The following is a 24,218-nucleotide window of genomic DNA, read 5'->3' on the forward strand; positions in this document are numbered from 1 at the left end:
GGCTCTCAATACAAAACCCCAACACAACCCCATGTATCAACCTACATGGATTTGAGCAGCTTATTAATACCCCCCACCTTTATTAATAAGTCATACCTCACTTCTAGACTGGATTCTGGTCTCCCACCCACATAACTACCATAACCCTCAGACTCTCCCAAATGCCCTTAGCGACAACTGTCCTATCACAGTGACCAGAAAAACATCCCATTTTTTCTAGACCTTCCAAGCTCATCTCCTTCCAAAATACATCATCCTTTAGCCCAGACTCTTTCATTGACCAACTCTTTAGAAGTGACTGGTCTCATCTTACCACTCTCCCCTTAGATACAGCAGTCCAGTCCTTTAACACCCCCTTTCTCAATATTCTAAACTCTTTGGCTCCGCTTCGCACAATTAGAATCAGATCCAAGACTGCTCCATGGCTTACCAAATCTACCCTTACCCTTATAAAAAAATGAGATAGGGTATGGAAATTGTGGACTAAAACAAAGACCCCTTCCCTCTTACAGTCATACAAAGAACTAAGGAATAAAATAAAGAACGTTATCCCCAAAGACAAGACAAACTTTGATGCTAATCCTCCCACTTCCCCAAAATCTGACCCCAAAAAGCTTTGGAACTCTATCAACCACATACTGCACCCAGGAAATCCTAGCCCTCCAAACCCATGCCCAAACTTAACTCCAGAAGAAACAGCCATTACATTTAATAATCACTTTACTGACTCTATAACAAACATAGTCAATTCTCTTCCCACCAGGAAAAAAGACAAGGACTCCCCACTCCCATCTTCTCCTACCAATCCCTCCAACTCCTTTTCCCTTACATCAGTTTCTACTAACTACATAAAATCCTTACTATCCAAACTTAAACCCTGCTCCCCCTCAGCTGACAACCTACCCTCCTATTTCCTACAGATTGCTGCTGAACCCCTAGCCTATCCAGTTTCTATACTCATCAACCACTCTATCACTGAATCTCATGTCCCAGCATTATGGAAAAAATTCTTCACACTACCCATACATAAAGGTGGCAATTCCTCTGATATAGCCAACTTCAGACCAATTGCCATACTCTCTCCTCTCTCAAAAATTCTAGAGAAATGCATCCACAGGCAAGTAATGCATTACCTTTTACAAGAAAACCTTCTAACAAATTTCCATCCCAAACACAGCACCTCTACTGCACTAATATCTTTCATCAATACTGTAGCCCTTGCCCTTGACAACAATAAACATGTCTCCTGTCTGTTCCTAGACCTCTCCACAGCTTTTGACACTGTCTCCCATCCTCTCCTACTGGATAAACTCTCCTGCTTGAATTTCTCTCTCTCCACTATCTCCTGGTTCTCTAGCTACCTCTCCAATCGACAGCAAGCTGTCAAATGGCAATCTGTTCTCTCTCCTCCACTCAATCTGTCTATAAGGATCCATACTTGGGCACTCCTCTTTAATATCTTCACAAATCTATTACTCACTTCTGCCTCGCACTCACACTAGTACAATATGCAGATGACTCTACTGCCATCACTACTGCAGATAATACATCAGACCTTCACTCTGCCACACAGGCATCTTTCAACACCATTGAGGCATGGCTTAGTGACAATAAACTAATTCTCAATCCAAAGAAAACAAAGCTCCTTCTCTTCCTCCCCAAGAACCTCTCCAATCTCAAAACCACATTTACCATCTTATCTATGAATAACACCATTATCACACCCGAACCCACTACTAAACAGCTGGGAGTTACAATTGATGATCAGCTTAAATTTGATTTACACATTACCAATACTGCAAAAAAAAAAACACACCAGAAGCTTGGTCTCCTCTACCAGAATCAAAGATATCTAACCAACACAGCCAGAATAACACTCTCCCATGCATTTCTTCTTCCCACTCTTTTATGTAGCTGTCATTTATTCACTGACCTTAACACCTCCCTCATTACAAAACTCACAACTACCTATAATAAGGTGGCTAGATTCGCAGCCAATCACGCATACAGGGCTCACCACTGCTTATCTCTCAAGCAACTGACCTGGCTAGAATTCCCCCATCTGCTGCTACTGCATCAATTACAGATTATTCACTCAATTCTCTATCTACCCTCTTTCTGCCTCAGCCTGTCTTCCATAATAACTAAACATATTCCAAACAGGACACTATGCAGCTCTGACCAATACTTGCTACAGATCTACAAACCTAATACCAAAATAGGCCATTTACTCTATAATTATAACCCTACTGTGGCTTGGAACCAGCTACCCCTAGAAATGCGGTCCCTTAACCATAGAAAACACTTCAAGCTAGCCACAAAAAAAAACACCTGACAAAGAAATGGTCCTGCCACTGTAGCCACCCCCCTGAAACTATTTTACCCTAGCTTTCCCTACTCCAGTTCTCACATCCTATTCATTGATCTTCAACTATCTCCATTCCATGCTATTTCCTAAGCTATAACTTCTATCTTTCCCTCTACTCCCCAGCCAGTCTCATTCCCTGCTCTTAACCCACAGTTCTCTCTGGCTACAAACACTCTGTCCCTTTGCAATACTCTTCTCCCTTTTCTTATACAAATTCTGTAATGACCTAATCTAGAATTAGCTAAGCTAATACCAGCTACTTGTTAACAGCATCCAAATGTAATGTTCAAGAATGTAAATTATATATTGCAAATTGTTTTTTTGTAAATATTTGTAAATATTATTATTTTTTTAAATCTCTCTGAGGAGCTTTTCTCCCCAGGTCTCCACTGAAAATGAGCCAATGGTTAACAAATGTAAAATAAAAATAAATAATAAATAAATAACCTATGGGGGCAAATGTATACCAGTCATTATGTGTTATACCCATCTACATGGCTGTTAACATCCACATTGTCAGGCTTGGTCCACATGTCTTGCACTAAGGGGTTCAGTGTACACCTCTGGACTGTTCAGAGTGTGACAGAATGTCCACATATATTAGCCAATATCTCTGCTGTAGTCCACAGGAGCATGACGAGCTAGCAGTGGTACTGTACTATGATGTCCTTAGGATGCCTGTCAGTAGCCAATGGTGCACATTGTAAAAGCAGATGTGACCTCCCACACACACCATGTCTGTGAAGACAATCCCTATTACCGTAGCAATAGTCTACAAATATACCTGCTATACACACCTGACATCTCCTTGCACTATGGAGTTGGAACAATAGGGGCTGAGGTAGGGCTACACTCCATGTTCAGGACATATGGTGAAAATATATGTATATATAATTATCCAGATATCTATATAGATATATACACATATACATATTGACATATATAGATGGATATGTATATGCACAAATATACACATATAAACATATACACATATAAACACCCAGATATATGCATATACAGAGCAATATATGTCTACACATATACAGATAGAGATACATATGCACATATACATATGGATATCTACATATATGCTGACAGTAGTAGGTATATCAGAATAGATATGTATGCACATATAGTTATAGATATCTACATGTATACCAACATAACTAGGCATATCTGTACACATAGGATGTGCATACATATGTAGCTATATATATATATATATATATATATATATATATATATATATATATATACATATATGTATATCTATATATACATATATGTAGATGCGAAAAGATGTACACATGGCCACATACATGTAACACTATGTGTATACAGACATGAGTATTCATGTGTATGTACATGAAGACATATATAGACCTATTATATGTATACGACCATATTCCTGTCACGGTTGTGTATACCCCCCAGATGTATCTCATCATATGTATCTGCTATGTGCACATTATGATAAAACAACATATGTGATGCAACAGTCATATTAATAACAAGGACTACACAATTTAGGAACTAATGGCAATTGTTCAATAGTACTTAATATGTGTATTGACAGCTATATTGATAACACAACAGCTGTCTTCGTAGTGGTTAAGTGCTGTGAATTCAGTGTATAGGGTCCTGGGTTCAAGACCTGCAAGGGCTGTTCATTTTGTTTCTGGGCAGAACAAGGGTTGTCAGATACAGAGTGGTTAAGGCAGTTTTGTGCTGCTTTAAGTGGGTTTGCATGAAACTAAGCAGTAGTGAGATATGGGTAAACGTACGGGCACTTACACTGTGTAGGCAGTGCTTACCAGTGCACAAATCCACTTAGCTGTTATATTGCAGCAATGTTGATACTTGCTAAGCATATCTTAGCCCTGGTAACCAGGACACACCACCCAGTCTGATAACCTGTAATAAGTGTGCGTAATGCCATGTGCAATACATGCACCTATGTGCTGTCATTACAGTAGCAAGGGGTGTGATTGTCATGTGTAGGACACAGACATATATAAGGCTTGTACAGCACTGCTATCCATGTGAATGTGTTACATACAGGCATAGTAGTCCAGGGTACATGTTATCACACTGGCATGTAGTGTATCATGGCAGTACTACTGTTGACAGTGCTAACCCAGACAAGAGTAGAGTGCTTAATGTAGTACTGACAACAGGCACATGTGCAAGTATGGCTGGACACTGAGGCCTCCCTGTTGTATCCCTGGTGTGTGAGCTGTGTCACAGTATATACCCCTTACTGGGTAATGATCCATCATGTGGAATGCAACTGTAGACTACCTTCTGTACAGCACATGTTAGTGAGGGCATCCAACATGCAGTTATGGCATACATATTGTTGTCAGACATCTATCTGTCAACACACTCATGCTACTGCATAGCTACTTGCCAAGGTGATGACTGTCAGTTCCTGTACAGATGTGCAGATGGCAGGTATCCAGCTGGGATATGTACAGGCAACCTAAGCTTGTTTGATACTGACATGTCTGCCCAGCTGTGTAAGAAGTGGCACATATAGGAGATGTCACCCTGTATGCACCACATGCCACAGGTACCTCCACTACACTACCACAGTCAAACAAACATGCTTGGGTACAGGTCTCCATCACAGACACTAACCATGTGTTGTAATGCATGTTGCATACATGTCAACTTGATCATCTCAGTGGCCATGTGCAGGAAGCATCTGGAGGATTGGCTGATGCATGGTCATTCTCACCCTGAGGGTCATGACAGTAGTGTCTGTTGGTAGATTGCCTGCTGCCACCTGGCAGGTGGCAGGATAACACTGTACACACAACCCCTACACAACCCATCTCCCCTTGGACAATAGCTAGGTACACAGCTATGACCACCTGCAGGGATGCACCCTGTATTGAAACATGTGTACGTGTGCATAACTCAGTATAGCAGTGTCTGTGTGTTAGAACACCTGTACTTGGGAATTCCACAAGGGCCTTCACAACCAATGCAACATCCATTGCCATAGTCAGTTGTGGCTGCTGCTGTATGGGACATTACAGGTACCCTGTTAAGCTCCCCTCCATACTGGTTGCATGAGCCTTGCAGTACCAGCACAACAGTGTTTTACAAATGGAGTGATAAGCATGGGATACCCATTGTGTTCTGGCATGTGTGTGTAGTTGTGCATGTCCGTATATCTGTAGGGTACAGCATTCCGAGGCCACATACTCCTATTACAGTACCCATTGCCACACAGTAGTACAGATAGTGTTGTTGCTGCCCATAGGTGAGGCATGACAATGCAATACCCTACTACGTGTGTGGCATGTGCATGAGATGCATACCCCTGTAGTACCACTGTTGGGGTATACTATGGGTTATACCACAGTCGAGGCCAATTTGTGATGTTGGGTATGGCAGAGTGTCGTCATGAGTTTCAGGGAGTACAATATCCACTGGGGGATGTGGGTGCTGTCTACACTGTCATTACATCAAGGTACATCCAGTATATGCCCCATGTACCACGTTATGGTTAGTACTGTTACCATCAACCAAACAGGTAACTGTTACCACAACCCAAGCTAGTTATGCATGTGATGTGTGGAGCCTACCTGTAACACAGTGGACACACGGTCAAGTTAGTTAGCAGCAATAGGCCCTGGTCTCTCACATGTGTGTCTGGCTGTTATGTGTCTGTAAATGTGTATATGATGGTATGTCACACTACATATTGTCCAAATACACCCATTACATCCCCCGTTAGCATACTGTACATGTCTGGGGATGTTCTGCATGTAACATGTAACCTGGGACACTCCTCACACACCTTACCCTAAAAGCTGTGTGGTATGTGCAATGTAAGCCACACACTTCAGTATCACTATATAGCTAGGTAGGGGTCTAGGCCCAGTGTTGCCTAGTAGCAGTGTGTGTGTATGTGGATGGGTCTACATCAGGTTGCAGGGTATATATGCCTCAGCGGGCCACCTGTCCATGTGGCACAGGCAATAACTGGTTTAGTAACCTGTGAAATGTATTCATCTGTACCCCAGATATGTCACAGCCATGGGATCACCACAGTGACATACCCCGTTGTGGAATATGACTGCAGACCATCCTCATGCTAACACATGTACACCTATAACACAAATGGATAACATTATAGGGACTGCAATCAACCAGTGTTACTAACAGCTATAATGCATCATTGCTGGATGGCTACACTACCTGCCATATATGCATTGCACTTTACTCCCTACAACATGTTACACTGCAGTACTGTGGTACACAGTTGTACAGTCATCGTGTGCATCAGAACCATATCAGCCTGTCCCTGCATTGATGGTATGGATGACAGGGATGTGGCACTGGTATCATCATATACACAGGGCATCCTAGTGCTGACACATGTACACCTACAACACAAATGGATAACATTATAGAGACCTCAACCAACCAGTGTTACTAACAGCTATAAGGCATCATTGCTGGATGGCTACACTACCAGGCATATATGCATTACACTCTACTCCCTACGACATGTTACACTGCAGTACTGTGGTACACTGTAGTACAGTCACCGTGTGCATCAGAACCATATCAGCCTGTCCCTGCATTGATGGTATGGATGACAGGGATGTGGCACAGGTATCATCATATGCACAGGGCATCCTAGTGCTGACACATGTACACCTACAACACAAATAGATAACATTATAGAGACCACAACCAACCAGTGTTACTAACAGCTATAAGGCATAATTGCTGGATGGCTACACTACGTGCCATATATGCATTACACTCTACTCCCTACATGCTACACTGCAGTACTGTGTTACACTGTAGTACAGTCACCGTGTGCATCAGAACCATATCAGCCTGTCCCTGCATTGATGGTACAGATGACACGGATGTGGCACAGGTAACATCATATGCACAGGGCATCCTAGTGCTGACACATGTACACCTACAACACAAATGGATAACATTATAAAGACCACAACCAACCAGTGTTACTAACAGCTATTAGGCATCATTACTGGATGGCTACACTACTTGCCATATATGCATTGCACTTTACTCCCTACAACATGTTACACTGCAGTACTGTGGCACACTGTTGTACAGCCACTGTGTGCATCAGAACCATATCAGTCTGTCCCTGCATTGATGGTATGGATGACAGGGATGTGGCACAGGTATCATCATATGCACAGGGTGTGATGTTGGTTTGCCAGAGGCCAGGGTGGGCCATACATCTGACACCATGTGTGGGTGAGTGGTGTACTGTTGGGAGCTGGGTGAGTTGATGTGGTGTGTGTAGGTATGGGGTTACCCTAGGTGTGTTTGCATAGTGAGTGGGTATGCATGCACACAGTTCTGCCATGTGGCTGCCCTACACAAGTGTTTATGGACAACTGCAGACCATACCTGGCCGGGTGTGCAGTTCACTGCCTCCAGTCATGGACATGTGGACTGTGTCTGCCAGGGGTTCCATGGGCACGTCCAGGTACAGGCCTCAATGTGCTATTCTCACCTGCTGATGACATTTGTCTGCTGGTACCAGGTTCCTCCTGGAACTGGCCAGGGCCACATGCATGTGGCCTTCTGTGGTATGGTGTGGAGAGCACATCCCCCACACTGCTACGCCACTGTGGGAGCCCCTTGGTGTCCTAGCACATTCACGTTGACTACCAGCTGTTGGCATTGCTGGTCTACATCCACACGGTCGTCGTCGCACTCCCACCACATGTTCAAGCACGGACAGACCATAGTCGATGAGGGCCATCATCTCACCAGACCATCTATCCATGAACTCAGTTAATCCATGGATGGCACCAGCCAGTTCATGGGTGTTGTGATTTGCAGATGTGAGAGCAGCCCTCTGCAGCCTCAGGCCCTGTCTGTGGTAACATTCTATATGTGCTTGCACCACCATGACAGCCTTAAACATGTTCCTGCTGGTACCAGCTATGTCACCTCTGCCATGGACATGATGTCCAGTGGCCCTACCAAAAGCACCCTGGGACATCTGCCTATGTGGTGCCCTGCCAGGCATCCAGCTATGCCTGCTGCAACCTGTTACAGTAGGCATGGTAACAACACTTTCCTGTGCACTGCCACCGAACTCCAGATGTCCCTTCGCTATGGCCACTGGTGATGGGGTGTGTATAGGCACTGAAACTGTGTGCGGGGTTGGGGTGGCTAAAAGGGGGATGTCAAATGTTGGCACAGTGTCAGTCCCTGACAATCACACCTGTGCCTCAACATTAATATCATCATCTTCTGTGTCTGTATGGACACCAACATCAGATTGCATGCAGGAGGGACCCTGACCCACCTTGCCACCTGTGGGGGAAAACAATAAATGCACTTTAAAACCTGTACAGCATTGCCTAACAGTACACACACACTCACACACACGCACACAGACACACACACACACACACACACACACACACACACACACACACACACACACACACACACACACACGCACACATACACACACACACACACACACACACACACACACACACACACACACACACACACACACACACACACACCTCCGTAATACCTACCTGTCCATGGCTTTACAGACAGTCCCATATACATGTCCATGTGTTACCCCATCCTACTTCACACTTGTTAACATACACACATTGATACCACTCATTAACATATCAGTCCTCTAAATGCCTACACAAACAGCCACAACACAAGGCCTGTTGCTACTTTACCTGCCTGACCCGTGTGTAGTGAATTTACTTGGCCTTACTACTGTCATTCGGTATGGACCCTCTGTATGTCCGGGCATGATGTGCATGGCCATTATATGTGTGGGCTACTATGTTGTATCCATAATATCATGCACTGGTGTGTCATGTGTATGTAATGGTCAGTACATGCCAGATATGCTGCTCCTTCAGCCTATCATGTGACAACTGTAATATTTGGATACAGTCGCTGGTGTTGACTAGTACTTACCCATGCATCTGTAGTGCTACATACGTGGGTTGTAGGTGACCTCTCTGCTGAATGTGATTTAAGGGTGTACCTGGTGTCTGCCTTCCCTCTGGATGCCTGTTCCATGCTACAGACCATATTATACTATTTACTGTCCTGTGATTACACACATGACAGGTATTCCTGGTGTGTAATGTGGCAGTCCATGTCCATGTACTGCATGGTCTCAAAGGGAGATACAGCTGTATGAACACCCCACAATCTCACATGTGCATACATGGCCACCCATATAAACACACACATGCACACATGCATCCTATATGCATCTACCTCCCTCCACTTCACCAGAGTGACCCTGCAGACAAACTAACTAACCACCAGGATGCACACACACACACGCACACACACACACACACACACACACACACACACACACACACACACACACACACACACACACACAGGTGATGTTGTATAATGATAGTACATACAGTCCTCCTATTACCCATCTGTCAACATGCAGAACATATGGTACAGAACAGCATGCAGTTCAGCTATAGGCAATCCATGCTAGCAACAGTATACATGTGTGTGATGCATGTGCTGTGTCACTAGGTGATGCCCCTTCCCCTGGATACCATTGCACCCATGTACACAGTATTGCTGTGCACCTGTTCTGCACCCTGCCATGTACTGTGTACCACAACTCACAGGTGTACAACCCATTGTGGAATGTGTAGTACTGTGTCAGTTATGTCAGTTTTACTGCTTACAGCCCCTATGTTTTTCAGCAACACATACCTGGGATGATATGTGGACAGTTGTCATTGGTGAAGGCCTGATGCCTGATTTACAGCTGTCAATGACCATGTATGACCAATCCAGTACTCTTACACTGACAACCATCAAAACATACCATGGCTATGGAGGTGTACACACCTTTAGATTTGACGCACCCATCCTTGATCTGCCATGGGACCACATCACCGCATATCTTAGCAATATACGAGCCCAATATGTGACATATGTCCTGTAATTTCACATGCAGTGTCTACAGATTGTGTTAGGTGTGTGGCTGCTGACCATGATGCATACACACCGTGTGGGCATATGTGTGCACACCCTTATCATGACAGTTTATCACACCTCTTGTTGTGGGTGCTAGAGCAGTCACTACTCCTGGTAGGGGGTATACCAGTGTGGGCCATCTGCATTTGCCAGTGTATGTTCAGTCTGCCCTACACATGTCCCCCTATTCTGCATGACTGCAAGGTCTACTCGTGCACATCCAATGGTGTTCATACACTGCCGTCACTATTAATATGGGGGTAGAGTTATGGCTACCACAGGTCCTGAACCTGACTATGTGCAGATAGAGCCATTCCTACCATCCTTAGGACCCCTGCTGCAGTGCACTGGTGTGTCATGCTGAAACTCCTCCCTCCTTCAGCCTTTATGCAGATGCATGACAAGTAAGCCCTATACATGTGTGTCACTTAGCAGTGTCCCATACACTGAACACCACATGTTGCAGCCTAGACCCAACTGATAACGTGGACTACTGTAATGCCTTATGCCATAGTGTATCTCTACAGCAGTTGCCATTGTCCTTCAGGTATATACACTGGTGTTGCACTGTATATGGGTGTTGTTCCGAACTGTAGGCCATGTCTACCACCATTACGTTACTCCCTGTGGACACATTCCACAATGACAGGATGTTAGTTATCATGCAGGTGTCTGACATACCCTTCCAATACCCCATCATGGTCACCCCCTGTGACACCGTGTATTTCACAGCAACAATACATGCACATGTACAGCATGCATTCAGGGTAGGTGTGTTAGATGTGTGCATGGAATATACCATTGCCATTACATGCCCGGTGTGTTGGCAAGCATCTACTTAAACCATACTCACCAGCTACAGGCTGCTGCCTTGGTGGTATCCCGGAGGGACCTACATAAGAGGGTGAGAGATGTAATGCCAGTGGCCACATCTGTGGCAGTGCTACAGGGTGGGTGCAGCATTACAATACATTAATGGTACATTTCCATGATACTACCACATCTGGACATCTGTTTATAACTACAATACAGCAACACAATATATCTATGACATGCCAGATATGCATGATATACCTGTACCAATGCGGATGTATACACAACGGTGGTCTACTGATGTGCCCTGTGTCCTTACCTGCACAGTCTTCAGTGTGTGTGGGTGTCACCTACCTCCATGAAGGTGTCCAGTGGTTGGTGGCTGGCCAGACGGGCAGGTGCCACGGGGCTGGCCAGAAGCTCCTCCACATGTGTTGGGGTGGATGGCATGGCCCCCCTGTGGTGAGGTGATCCCCCTGGACTGCAGCAACACGCCGATGGGCATTGCGAAGCAGGTCAGAACAATGATGCCGGACCTGCTCATAACTGCAGTTATGCAGTCCGACATCATTGCCCTATGGACTAGGTCGTTCCACAGGGCAGCCCACTCCTGCTGTTCATGTGCAGCCCTGCCAAACAGCACTGGGTAGTGCTGAATCAGATGTGATATAAGTACATCATTCTCCACTGTTGAATAGGTAGGCAAATGTGACTGTGACATCTTGGCTGAAAGACATAAAGATGGAAATAGGTCTGAGCAAGTCATACACCAAGGTTACCACAATTCGTAATACACCTCTCTGTCACCCCTCCACCATATCAGCTTCAACAAACTGTACACAATTCATTAGGTATGGCTACAACTTACCTACCAGTGGGGCAGATATTGTATTGTACCACACTTTCTGCTATGTGATTGTAGCCATGTCCCCTGTGTGGGCACTATCATTGCTGGCTTGTTACAGACTATTCACCTGCATGCCATTGTCAGGGCCACTATGGTTCCATATATGCCAGTGGTATGGCTGCTTTGGAATCTGACATTCTGTGTTATTGGGGATATCTATGTATGCTGTTGGACATGTTCCGGGATTGTGTAGACTATTACTACCAACATATGTTCTATAACAGTGACACAATAACATGTATATGGTCTATTGGCCAGCAGAACCACCTCTCCAAACCCATCTGCTCATGACACCTGGCCACATCACATGTGTGTCCCAACCTTGGGCCTCCTCATATACTGGTCCAGCAATACCATCTGGAGGAATCAACCCAGGGGATGTTGTCCCCCCACCGGGGGCACACACAGACATGTTCCTGTCGCCTGAGGTCAGGTCTAGGGTCTGTTCCATACCAGGCTCCACAGACACATGTGGAATGTGCTACATCAGTCTGAGGCACCCAGTACACATTTACAGGGCCGACATGCTTGTCCTGCTCAGCCTCCAGGCCAGGAACCTTCAGGACGTGGACTGCTGCTGTGAGTAGCAGTGGGTTGGAGGATTGTTCCCATTTTGCCCATATTGGGGCCCATGGGGCATCCGCATCACATACCACACACACCATCCAGGGTGTTTACCCACCACATGTGTCACATACCACCCCTGTAGACTGCCCTCTATATCTACCAACCCTGACCACCTCCACAAGTATACCTGTCATACTTCCCCATATTCCCATTGCATACTTCACAGACGGGGGCAATGTGGCCCCAACAAGGGACCGACATGTGACATACCTGTCCATGTTGCACACACTTCCAGCTGTAGATATCTGTGTGTATTGCTATGTGTGCTGGTGCCTCACACATAGCAAGCATCACTGTGGTAGTAATATAAGGGACATGTCTTTACATACATATATGTTTGTGTGTATGTTTGTATATATGTAGACATGTGCATATAGGCATATATATATATGTGTAGATATATGTGATGTATATATGTGCTCATATATATGTCTACACATGAGTATCTCTGTATTTGTGGGCATACATGCTTATATATATATATATATATATATATATATATATATCTTTATATATTATTTATGTGACATATGTATACATATGCATATCTATATGTGGGGTACATTCAGACATCAGGTCCACAATCTCACAACACCTTCCTGCACAGCTGCACTGTTCTGCCTTGCTACAACACAGACAGGTGCCACATATGGCCATGGCCTGATATTAGGGGGGGTATATATAGGACCCGATTGCAGGTAACCCTATTACACACCTATGGCATTCCTGCATTCTACATTACAGATTAACCTGAGTATCCTGCCAGTGGTGGGCCGTGGGTCCCATGTGTCCATCATAATGGCATTACTTCCACCACCAGCTACTGGCCACGTAATATACATACTCCCCTTTACAAAACACACACTATGATGGCTTACATCTTGTCAGTCAGTGCTGACCTGCACAGTTGATGGCTATGGCCCACTACCCACAGGGACATACAATATTGTCCATAGCAGTTGTTCAGTTGAACATCATCACAACAACACCTGATGGCACATATAAATCATTCCACATCATCTATCCCATTATTATGGACCAGGTACTACATTCTATTACATGTATATATACTTCACATACCTGTTGTGGGAATGATGTCTTGATGAATGAATGATGAATGATGCTTTGTTTCTCTCTTTCTCTCTCTCTCTCTCTCTCTCTCTCTCTCTCTCTCTCTCTCTCTCTCTCTCTATCTCTCTCTCTCTCTCTCTCTCTTTCTCTCCCTCCCTCCAGTAAATGGAATGAGCTGCTTTGAATAGATTGCAGCATGGCTTTGCACATGATCAGGTGATGGTCTCTGCACCAATCAGTGTCCTCCACTTGCTAAGTGCATTCAGCTTGCTGTGTAGTACTTCCAATTACCACTGTCATGGCAACCACCTACTATAAATCCCTGCATCATGTGGGTGTGGTCCCTTTACCTTTCCTGTGTGACGGACATCCTTCCTGTGTGTGGGCATCAGTGTTACAGACAGCAGGTAGCAATACCTCTTACAGGAGAACCTGCACAATCAGGCCAGCTACATATTTGTAGGAGGTTCCAGAAGTACAACAGAGTGTGAGTAGAGTTGTGTTGTGCTTTGTATAGTACTGGTGTTACAGGGTTTGTGTGTACATACTAGTTTACCTTAGAATGCAGTCTGTCTGCATAGCTCTCAACTGTAGGCCTATCCTCTTGATGGCCAGAGGTGTGCCTATCATGTTTTGTCTGTCCACCACACATGTCCTGTGTCAGATATTTCACTGGCAGTGTGTGTGATGAGTGCTATCAGTACATGACTACCTCCATTTATGTTTCTAACCTCAAATCCCTGACTAAGTGTATGTTGCAGACTATCCTGTAAGACCAGCGACTTGCTTAGTGTATGACAACAGTTTTCCACATATGGGCCTGTGTGTAAGCCTCTTTCCTCCACCTACATACCAAGCTTTTCACATAGGACATGCTGTCAGGGGTTGTTCTGTAGTGGGCTGTGAGTATATCACTCTGTCATTCCTGCCATCAGTCCACTGCTGTTGTATCCCCCACACATACAGTGGGGCTGGGGGCCATATATGTATGAGCTTCACCTACACAATACATATGTGCCCTTATGCACCCCAGAGGCCAGTGTATGTAACAGTGGTATATGGCCCTGTATTATTGGGTCTGGGGGGTGCACCATAAATAACCTAGGATGTTACAACATGTGGGGGTATTAGGGGTGAGCTGCCTTAAGGTATCTGGATGTACATTACAATACAATTCCCCTATATTTAAATTAATTACATAAATTGGGTTAATGCAGGCCTCCTGTCTCCTGCCATACAGACTGTTCTGTTTGTCAGTGTGCTTGTGATGGTGTCAGTTATGCCTTGTTATGTAACAGTTACATTTCATTGTGTCAATTGAGGTCTTTACTACTTAATGATTGTGTACAGAGTGTAGATAGAGGCTGCTGAACTATACACCTGCATTACTTACTGTTGATTGTTTTGTATCCCATGGCCCAGTCTGTCTTTACTATTGTACTATTTGAAGGCCTCGGCCTGGACAACAACATTTGTAAACCTTTTCAGACTACTGTATTAGTATAACTGTTTCACAGTTGCATTACTCTGTTTATATGGATGTCAGTGTCTGAACAGGTATATGACATAGCATATACAACTGCAATAGTACACAAATAAGGGTTTTCCATTTAAGCAAACCTGTGTGTGGTGTTATATCCTACGATCTCTCTGTGGGTATATGTTGCAGGTAATGGTTGTCATTTGTATGGGTGGCTCATACAGTGTCCAGTTGTTAAGGTGTTAACTGTAGGCATAGTGGCTGTTCCATATTGTGTGCACCTTCTACATATGTATCTTACTATACATATCTCTGCATGTGTATGTGTAGTCACATATATATATATATATATATATATATATATATCTATATATATATATATATATATATATATATATATATATATATATATATATATATATATATATATATATATATATGTGTGTGTGTATGTATGTATATCTGTATCTGCATATATGTGTCTGTGTATATGTATCCTAAGGATGTTGATAGCTTCCACATTGTACAGTACCTATGGGAGCCATACTGTACAGCATATGTTGCCGATAGTAGCCTGACATCATACAGGTGGGATGGAGTACTGTTAACATCTTGTGCCCATGTCATGCCAGGTCCTGATTATGGGATCTGCAACACTTGATAGTGTATTGCAGTGCGGACGTGTTTGGCTGTTGGGGGGGGTATACCTATTCGTACAAGACGTTTATTGTTTGAGGCCTCTCAACCCCATTAACGGTGCATGTGGAGATACATGTTTTTGTTATTTTTCCATTGTTATCTACAGATGTATGTTCATATATACCTATATAGATATATATATATATATATATCTGCTTACATAAATATAGCTATGTCTGTATATACCTATATATATATATATATATATATATATATATATATATATATATATATATATATATATATATATCTGCTTACATATATATAACGCTGTATATATTTAGACATATAGATGTAGAATATATATCTATAGACGTAGGCATATATATACATATATATATATATATATATATATATATATATATATATATATATATATTACACACATATATAGAGCTACATATATAGATATGTTGTATCTGTTTAGATATTAATATATTTACACACACACACACACACACACACACACACACACACACACACACACACACACACACATACATCTACATGTTGGAATACATTCTCTGTACTGTTGAATGATTGGGCTGGATGATATATTAGTGAATACATTAGGGTTATGTATATCTGACATGGCTTAGTGGTAAATCACTTTGTCTGTGGTGTGCAGGGTCCTGGGTTGGATCCTTGCAAAGGCTACTTATTTTGTTGCTGGGCAGAACAAGGGCTATTGGATACAGAGTGTTTAGGGCATATTTGAGCAGTTGTAAGCAGGTTTGCGTGGGTAGGCACTGCTAACTTCTGGTTACAGTTTATTATACTCAGTTAGCTTCTAATTTGTTTAACCAGTGTAGGCATTGCTTACTCCTGTGCAAACAGGCATAAACCCTTTTACTGCTGCTTAAAAGTGCTTACTCCCGCTTACCCCCACACTAATTTCTTTAAAAGGAAAGAAAAAGGGTTGATAGGAAAGTGGTGAAAAAAGGGGCACAAAGAAGGAAAGACAGTATGTAAAATAGCCAGGGATGTACAGGAAGGGTGTAGGAAAGGTCCATAGCTGGCAATTTCTTCTACAGCAGCAGCTGTAGAATTTAGAGGTAGATTTGTACACTCAAACCCCTGGGAGGGGGTGAGGACAACAATTAGACCAGATTACATGTGTCCAGTGGACACATGTGTGAAATGGATAGCTATGTATGGTGCAAGATTTGTTTTTTGGAAACAGACTGACCTTTTTTCTTTTTTTCAGGTGAGAGTGGGATGGTGGGGAGGGGTAGTAGGTATATTTGGGGAGGTAGGTTGGGTAGGTTAACAGACAAGACAAACAAGACACATACAGAAGTGGTATATGACACATGTGGAGGGTAAACACCTTGATGGGGAGGTGTGTTGGGAAATCGGAAGCCCATGAGCCCCCTAGTTAAAACAGTGGGACAGAGGTCCCCATCCATGGGCAGTCACCACTGCACCTTCACAGCCCCAATGTTGGCTGTGCTGGGGGCTGAGTCGCAGAGCCAGACTGATGCTCTAGTTGTGACACATGGCCCTTGAGCTGGCATAGAAGATCAACAAGCCACTGGTTGATCTCTTTACGCACCACGACCCCGACCTGGCGATGGGTGACAGATACCTGTCCGCGCCCACTCCCGGTGGGGTGAACCCCATCCTCTGAGGCAGTTCCAGCTGAAGGTGGTGCAGGACCAATGGACAGGGAGGCCCTGGGTTGGGCCCCAGACATACTGGTGCCTGGTGCCATGGCTAGCTGAGGTGGGACAGGTGGGTCCGCTGGGAAAGGCCTTCCCCCACGTGCTATAGTGTTTAGATTTCATCATCATATGTGGGTTAGTAATAGTCATCACATTCCAGGGTTAGGTATAACAGCATGCATAGATATTCCCATTAACCCAGACACCAGATACGGGACAGTTGCATAGCAAACAGAACACATGCATACATGGGACCGTAGTGGTAATAAGAACAGCATGCAGGTACATTGTTGGCACCATGCCACCAGTGTTGGAATAATTCAATATAGCACATGCATGGGAACAATTAAAATATTTATCAAACAATTGTACATTATCAGAACATAGGTGTCATTACATACCAGTTGGGATGGGTATGTTGATTATTGTTGGAGATATAGTGGAGGGGAGAGAAAGATGTCAATTAACAACTAGCATATTCCTGTAGTCCACATTACTTTCCTAGTCAATGCTGTTATCTGTACTTTACAAGTCTTACTACACTACGCTATAGCCTTATTTTGGACAGAGATATGGCTGTCATCATTAGACATGAACTCGTTTTACCTGCAGTATACACCGCTTACCTAGTATACCTGTGGAGGGAATGTTTGTTAACACTCACTAACTGTTTCTGCACATGCTCCCAGATTCCAGGTTGATGTTGTGCACATAGCTATCCAACTCTTTCTGCACAGACTCTGGCATGTGTTGACCACATGCAGGTGTGCCGGGACATACCTAGAATATTGCCCTCTTCAACCTTTAGTGACTTGACACACACATATACATGCTTTCCTACACAGTTATATTATGTAGTACAGTGTGGGTGACAGTGATCAGTGATACTTTATTATTCAGAGAAACTGCAACACTCACAGTTCCCTACAATACCAGAGTGAACAGTACCACTACAGGTTATAATGGTCTTTATTTCTCAGCACAGTGTTCGTATCCGATGTACCAGTGGGAGCAATGTTTGTTAGCACTACTGGACTGTTGCCACACAAACTTCCAAATTACACATTAGTATTATGCATATACATCTCACTCTGTTACTGTACACACTCTGATCACAGCTTGACAACATGGGGGTGTAGATAGGACATACTTGGCATATTACTCCCCTAACAGTTTTGGGGGTTGCTACAATGACAGGTTTGTTCTCATAGATGTTTGACAATCACTTGTATTCCCTGCTTGCTAGCTAAACATCTGGAATCATCCCACAGACATACCAGGGGGACAGGGGGACAGCCAGCAGATATGGGCCCATATACTGGACATTCTGGCCTCATCTGTACAGTTGTGGGGTATGATTCTGTATGCAGCCTACATCCACTCCCAGGATTTAGACCATGGCTGTGTCGGCTTCAATTTAAACACTGTCCATCACAGTTGTGTCTGCTATATAGATATTGCTGTATATCTCCTATCTGCTTTCTGTCTTATTAATCCCCTGTGCTTTTGCATTCTGACCTTGTATTACAACACTCTTATACAGATCTCCTAGACAGTAATATTTTATAGGACAGTGTGGGTGACTGTGATGTGCAATACCTCATTATACAGAGCAACGGCATCATCCGCAATGCCATACAATATCAATGTAAACAGTACCGGTACAGGGTATCAGTCTTGTATTTCTGGGCACAGTGCTGGTATCTGGTAGACCTGTGGGAGAAATGTTTGTTAGCACTACCTGAATGTTCCCACACACAGTACCAGATTCCACATTACTATTATGCACATACATCTCACTCTGCTACTGTACACACTCTGGCCACAGCTTGATAAATTTGGAGTGTAAATGGGACATACGTGGCTTCTTAGTCTCATAAGCTTTTGGGGAGTTTCTAGTGTGCCAGTTTTGTTCTCATAGATGTGTGTCAATCAGTTATATTTCCTGTTTGCTGCCTATACATCTGGGATCATCCCACTGATTTCCCAGGGGGACAGATTGATAGGCAACAGATATGGGCCACTTTACTGGACATTCTGGACATATCTGTACACTTGTGGGGTATGATTCCGTATGCAGACTACTACCACTGACAGGATTCAAACCATGGCTGTGTGTGCTAAAACAACAACAGTACACATCACAGTTGCATGTGCTGTTTGGATTTTGTTGTCTGCATTTTCCATGTTTTCTGTCTATGTGTCTCTCAGTTGTACTAAATGGCCTCTGGGGATTACACCAGTCATATACAGGCATTCCTTCACATTCAATTTATGGTGCATGGTGAGGATAACTGTGCTTAATACAACAGTACCATAACATGATTGCAAATCTACATTACCATATGATACCAGAGTATACACATGCAGTCCAGCAGATAGACCTTTATTGTCAGGCTGTTACCCTTTTATTTATATACAAACTATATGAGACTCTTCCTGCCATATTCTCCGGTGTATGTAGTACTTGCCTTGAACAATGCAGGTTTTATACAGGCAATTGATTCACTGCTACTTTTAGTTTTATTTCCTATGACAGTAAATGCATGAGTATTACTGACCTGCCTCGCATCACAACCTCACCAGGTGAATGACATGGGCCTCCTGGTTCACAGCCAACTCCATTTCAGCTGTGGGGGACATAAGAGCAATATTTAGCCAAACCTATCCATGATATACATGAGCTGACAATTATTGCACACATAGTGGGGTGATACTTACACACAACTAGAACATCCCCTGCCACTCTAGCATCTTGGATCCACTGCTCCAAGAGGTCCCCCTTATGCCACTTCAAGTCATCATAGTGATGCCTGACCTGCTCCCCAGTTTGGGGTATGCCAGTGGTACTCGTGAGGTCACAGGCGAGATGTTCTCAGGCCTCCACCTTATATTGGGAGCCCTGGTACTGGCCCTGCAGCAGTCTCTGATCATGGTCTTTGACAAAGAGTCCTGCCATGACTCTGGACTCCTGGATGCACCAGTGCTGCGCACACCTTCTCCCCTTCCTGACACAGTGCCTGCAAGGGGAAGCTACAACCAGTTATGAGATGTATTTCCGCCTCTTGGGTTTAAGTAGGGTCACTTTCTCGCACTTTTCCGTGATTTGCCTGTTTTGAAAAGGATAGGCTATGGGCAAACCTGCTTACCTAGGGTTGGCATTGTTTAAAGGGGTATACCTCTGGGCACACTAAGTTAGCTAGCCTACACATTGCTTACACCTCCTAAGCTGGCCTGTGCAATGCTTAGCATTGCTTACATTAGACTTTGCATTATAATTCCTTTTTGGCATTGATTTATTATTCATTACACCTTATATGTATGACTGGTATCCATGACTCATATGTACATACACTGTTTGGGGTCCTTGTGTTTTATTGGGGACTTCAACACTCTATTACAATTACACATGACTTCTGGGCTTACTGCTGTACTCCAGTTTTCATATTTATGTTATGTAGTGGGTTAATGCACATATGTCTGTATACTGATTCCTTTCACAGGTTCAGTTTGATTTTACTATGATGAAGACTTGTTTGCTGATACCTCATTCTTTTGTACTTCTGTGATGGCTTTGTGGTTAAGTACTGTGTCTATGGTGTATAGGGTTCTGGGTTCAAGACCTGCGTGGCTGTTTATTTTGTTTATGGGCAGAACAAGGGCCGTTGGATACAGAGTGATTAAGGCACTTTTGAGCAGTTGTAAGCGGGTTTGCGCTAGGGTAAGCAATGGTAACCTCCGGTTACATATGCTTACAGAGAGTTAGCTTCAGAATTGCTTAACATGTGTGCACATTGCTTACCCCCATGCAAAAGGGCTTAAACCCACTTACTAGTGCTTACATATGCTTACTACTGCTTATTGGTGCTTAAACCTGCTTACTAGTGCTTTATTCTTTATGATACTGACACCTCACATGTGCATTTACTACAATACTCCAGTTCATAAATATATGTTGTTTAGTGGGTTATGCAACATAAATATTAGTCATAACGTGCTTTGCCATGGAAAATGGAATGTGTTACAGTGGGACTCGAACCGGAAATGCCTGCTTGAAAGACAAATGCTCTGCCCACTACACTATTGCTATACTGCTTCATTTGCATATATCTTCATTGTTATCCTCTTCAGCCATTTAAGCTGCATTAACCATAGCTAAGTGATGAGCACACCCAAGCACCTATGGTTAGCTTTAATCGGATTAAAAAAAAACAGGTCTGTTCATTTTATTTCTGTATACTTTTGCTGTTGTACATGAAGGAGACTGTTGGTGGGGATATGCAGACACCTATGAGCGGTCTCGCTCATTTCTTACCCCTTTCTGCTGTTCTTCATTGCAGGGGTATGTATATTCTGAGAGCTGTGCTCTCAGACATGCTCCCTGCATTCTTACACGCTCCATGTAAGATTAGGATCTCAGGCACCGCACCTCATTACTATGCATGGCGTGCTGCCGTCTGGCTCCTAAATGGCCGCCTTCATGCAGGACTAAGCTAGTCCTGCACGGATGAATAGTAAATCCAGGGGAGAGTCTTTGCTAGCTTTAAAAATACTGAAACTGTATTGGTTTGAAAACAAAATTGTTTTATGTTTATTTGCAAATAACATGAAATGCTGACCATTCAGCAATCAAGAAACCATAAGGAACACCCTCATGAATGGCTAGATGTGATACCCAACTGAAAAACTCACTTATTCTTTCATGCAAACATGCATACACATGCAAATATATACACTCATGCACAGACACACATACAGGCATGTACACATACCCACATACAGACAGACACACACACACACACACACACACACACACACACACACACACACACACACACACACACACACACACACACACACACTTCAAGATATACATTTGCATGCACAAGATACAGAGACAGATAAAGACAAAATAAAAAATGGACACAGATATATGCGCACACACTCATGCACATATATCTGTGCACACATGCACAGATGTATGTGCTTGAGTGCATGCACAAACACATACCCACTGACACACACAACATTCATTGCCATTTCATCTACAGAGTGTCTTTGGAAGATAGAAAAAAAAACTGTAACATGCAGTGAAAATCCATTCAGACATGAGGAAGACATGTAGACTCAACACAGAAGACATCAAAGGCAAGAATTAAACTTGAGAAGACAGTAGTGTGAACAGTGATGCTAACAACATATTCAGCATGTTACCCTCAGCTGAATAGATGCAGAAACAAGTTTAACTCACTGTCTGTTGAATTACTCCATACTCTTCAGCTGATTCATTAAGCATTTTCTCAGCACATTCAAATTTACTTTTGACAACTTGAATGCGAAAACACACCGCTGAGTAGGTAGGCTGTCACAGAATAAACAGAATAAGTCAGACATACAGAAAGTTGTAGCTAATCAAAAATCAAGGGCTATTCCTCAATGACTAGATGTAAGGCTAAAACAAAATACTTCACATTATAAAGACCTGTCAGCCTGACTACACCAAAGTGCAAATCACTACCAAAATAACTTTGCTATTCATATGTTGTTTAATGAATGTTTACATATATTGTTGCTATCTATATTACTGCAATATTTTTCTTACTAGAAATACATTGCAACAGGAGTATGTGACAGACTAGCCTTTTTTTTAATGCTGTCATTTTGCTAGGTTAATGCTTTTAACATTGACAATTCAGTCATACTTGTTGTCAGATGTCATGACAAAAATATTAAATGTGAGAGAACTGTGTGTGCCACATACATATGCACTGCTCCTGTGCTGTGTAGGCCTCCTTTCTTTATACATGAAGTTGAATTATTCCATACATAGTACAATGTGTTTAGAAAATATAGTACGTTTTTTTACACACACACACACACACACACACACACACACACACACACACACACACACACACACACACACACACACACACACATTCACATGTACATTCGTATGTGTGAATGTTTCCCAGTGTTTGTGTGTGTTGCACAGTAAAACAAAGTAAGTTATTTTAATATTAATGCAAAAACCTGATTATTAAACAGCAATTTTAGACAAGCTGTCTACCAGTTGTTGATGTGTACATAGTCCATATGTACCCACTCTTGATTTTCTAATGTTATGCTTCCCTGATTGTCTTTTTCACTTTTGGAGTTAGGTTGTGTGATTTTAGTCAGGTCTTGCAGTGTATTCACCATTTTATAAAGTTTCTCCTTTCACCATTAGGAGGTCATGGAGTTAGCGTATCTAAATACGAGGGATTTGTGGAGGCTGGAAACAGGGCAGAATCCTAGCTTATAGTCCTTAAATGGCACACAGGTGATGGTTCATAGTAAAGTCATAAATAAATAACATTAAGAATTTACCTTATATGCCTTTAGTCAGGAACAACACTTCAGGATGTGCAAACAGAAATTTTATTCTTACAATGCTGGGAGTTATTCTTCAGTATTTGCTGCGGTAGCATTGTCACGTCACAGTAAGATGCTGTCCGGTTCGATTCTCAGCTAGAGCATCTTCTGCATGGCGACATGCGTGAATGGGCGTACCTTCGTTGAAGGCTG

Source organism: Protopterus annectens, chromosome 1.part0 (assembly GCF_019279795.1).
Source record: "Protopterus annectens isolate FY-2018-M chromosome 1.part0, PAN1.0, whole genome shotgun sequence".
Lineage (NCBI taxonomy): Eukaryota > Metazoa > Chordata > Ceratodontiformes > Protopteridae > Protopterus > Protopterus annectens.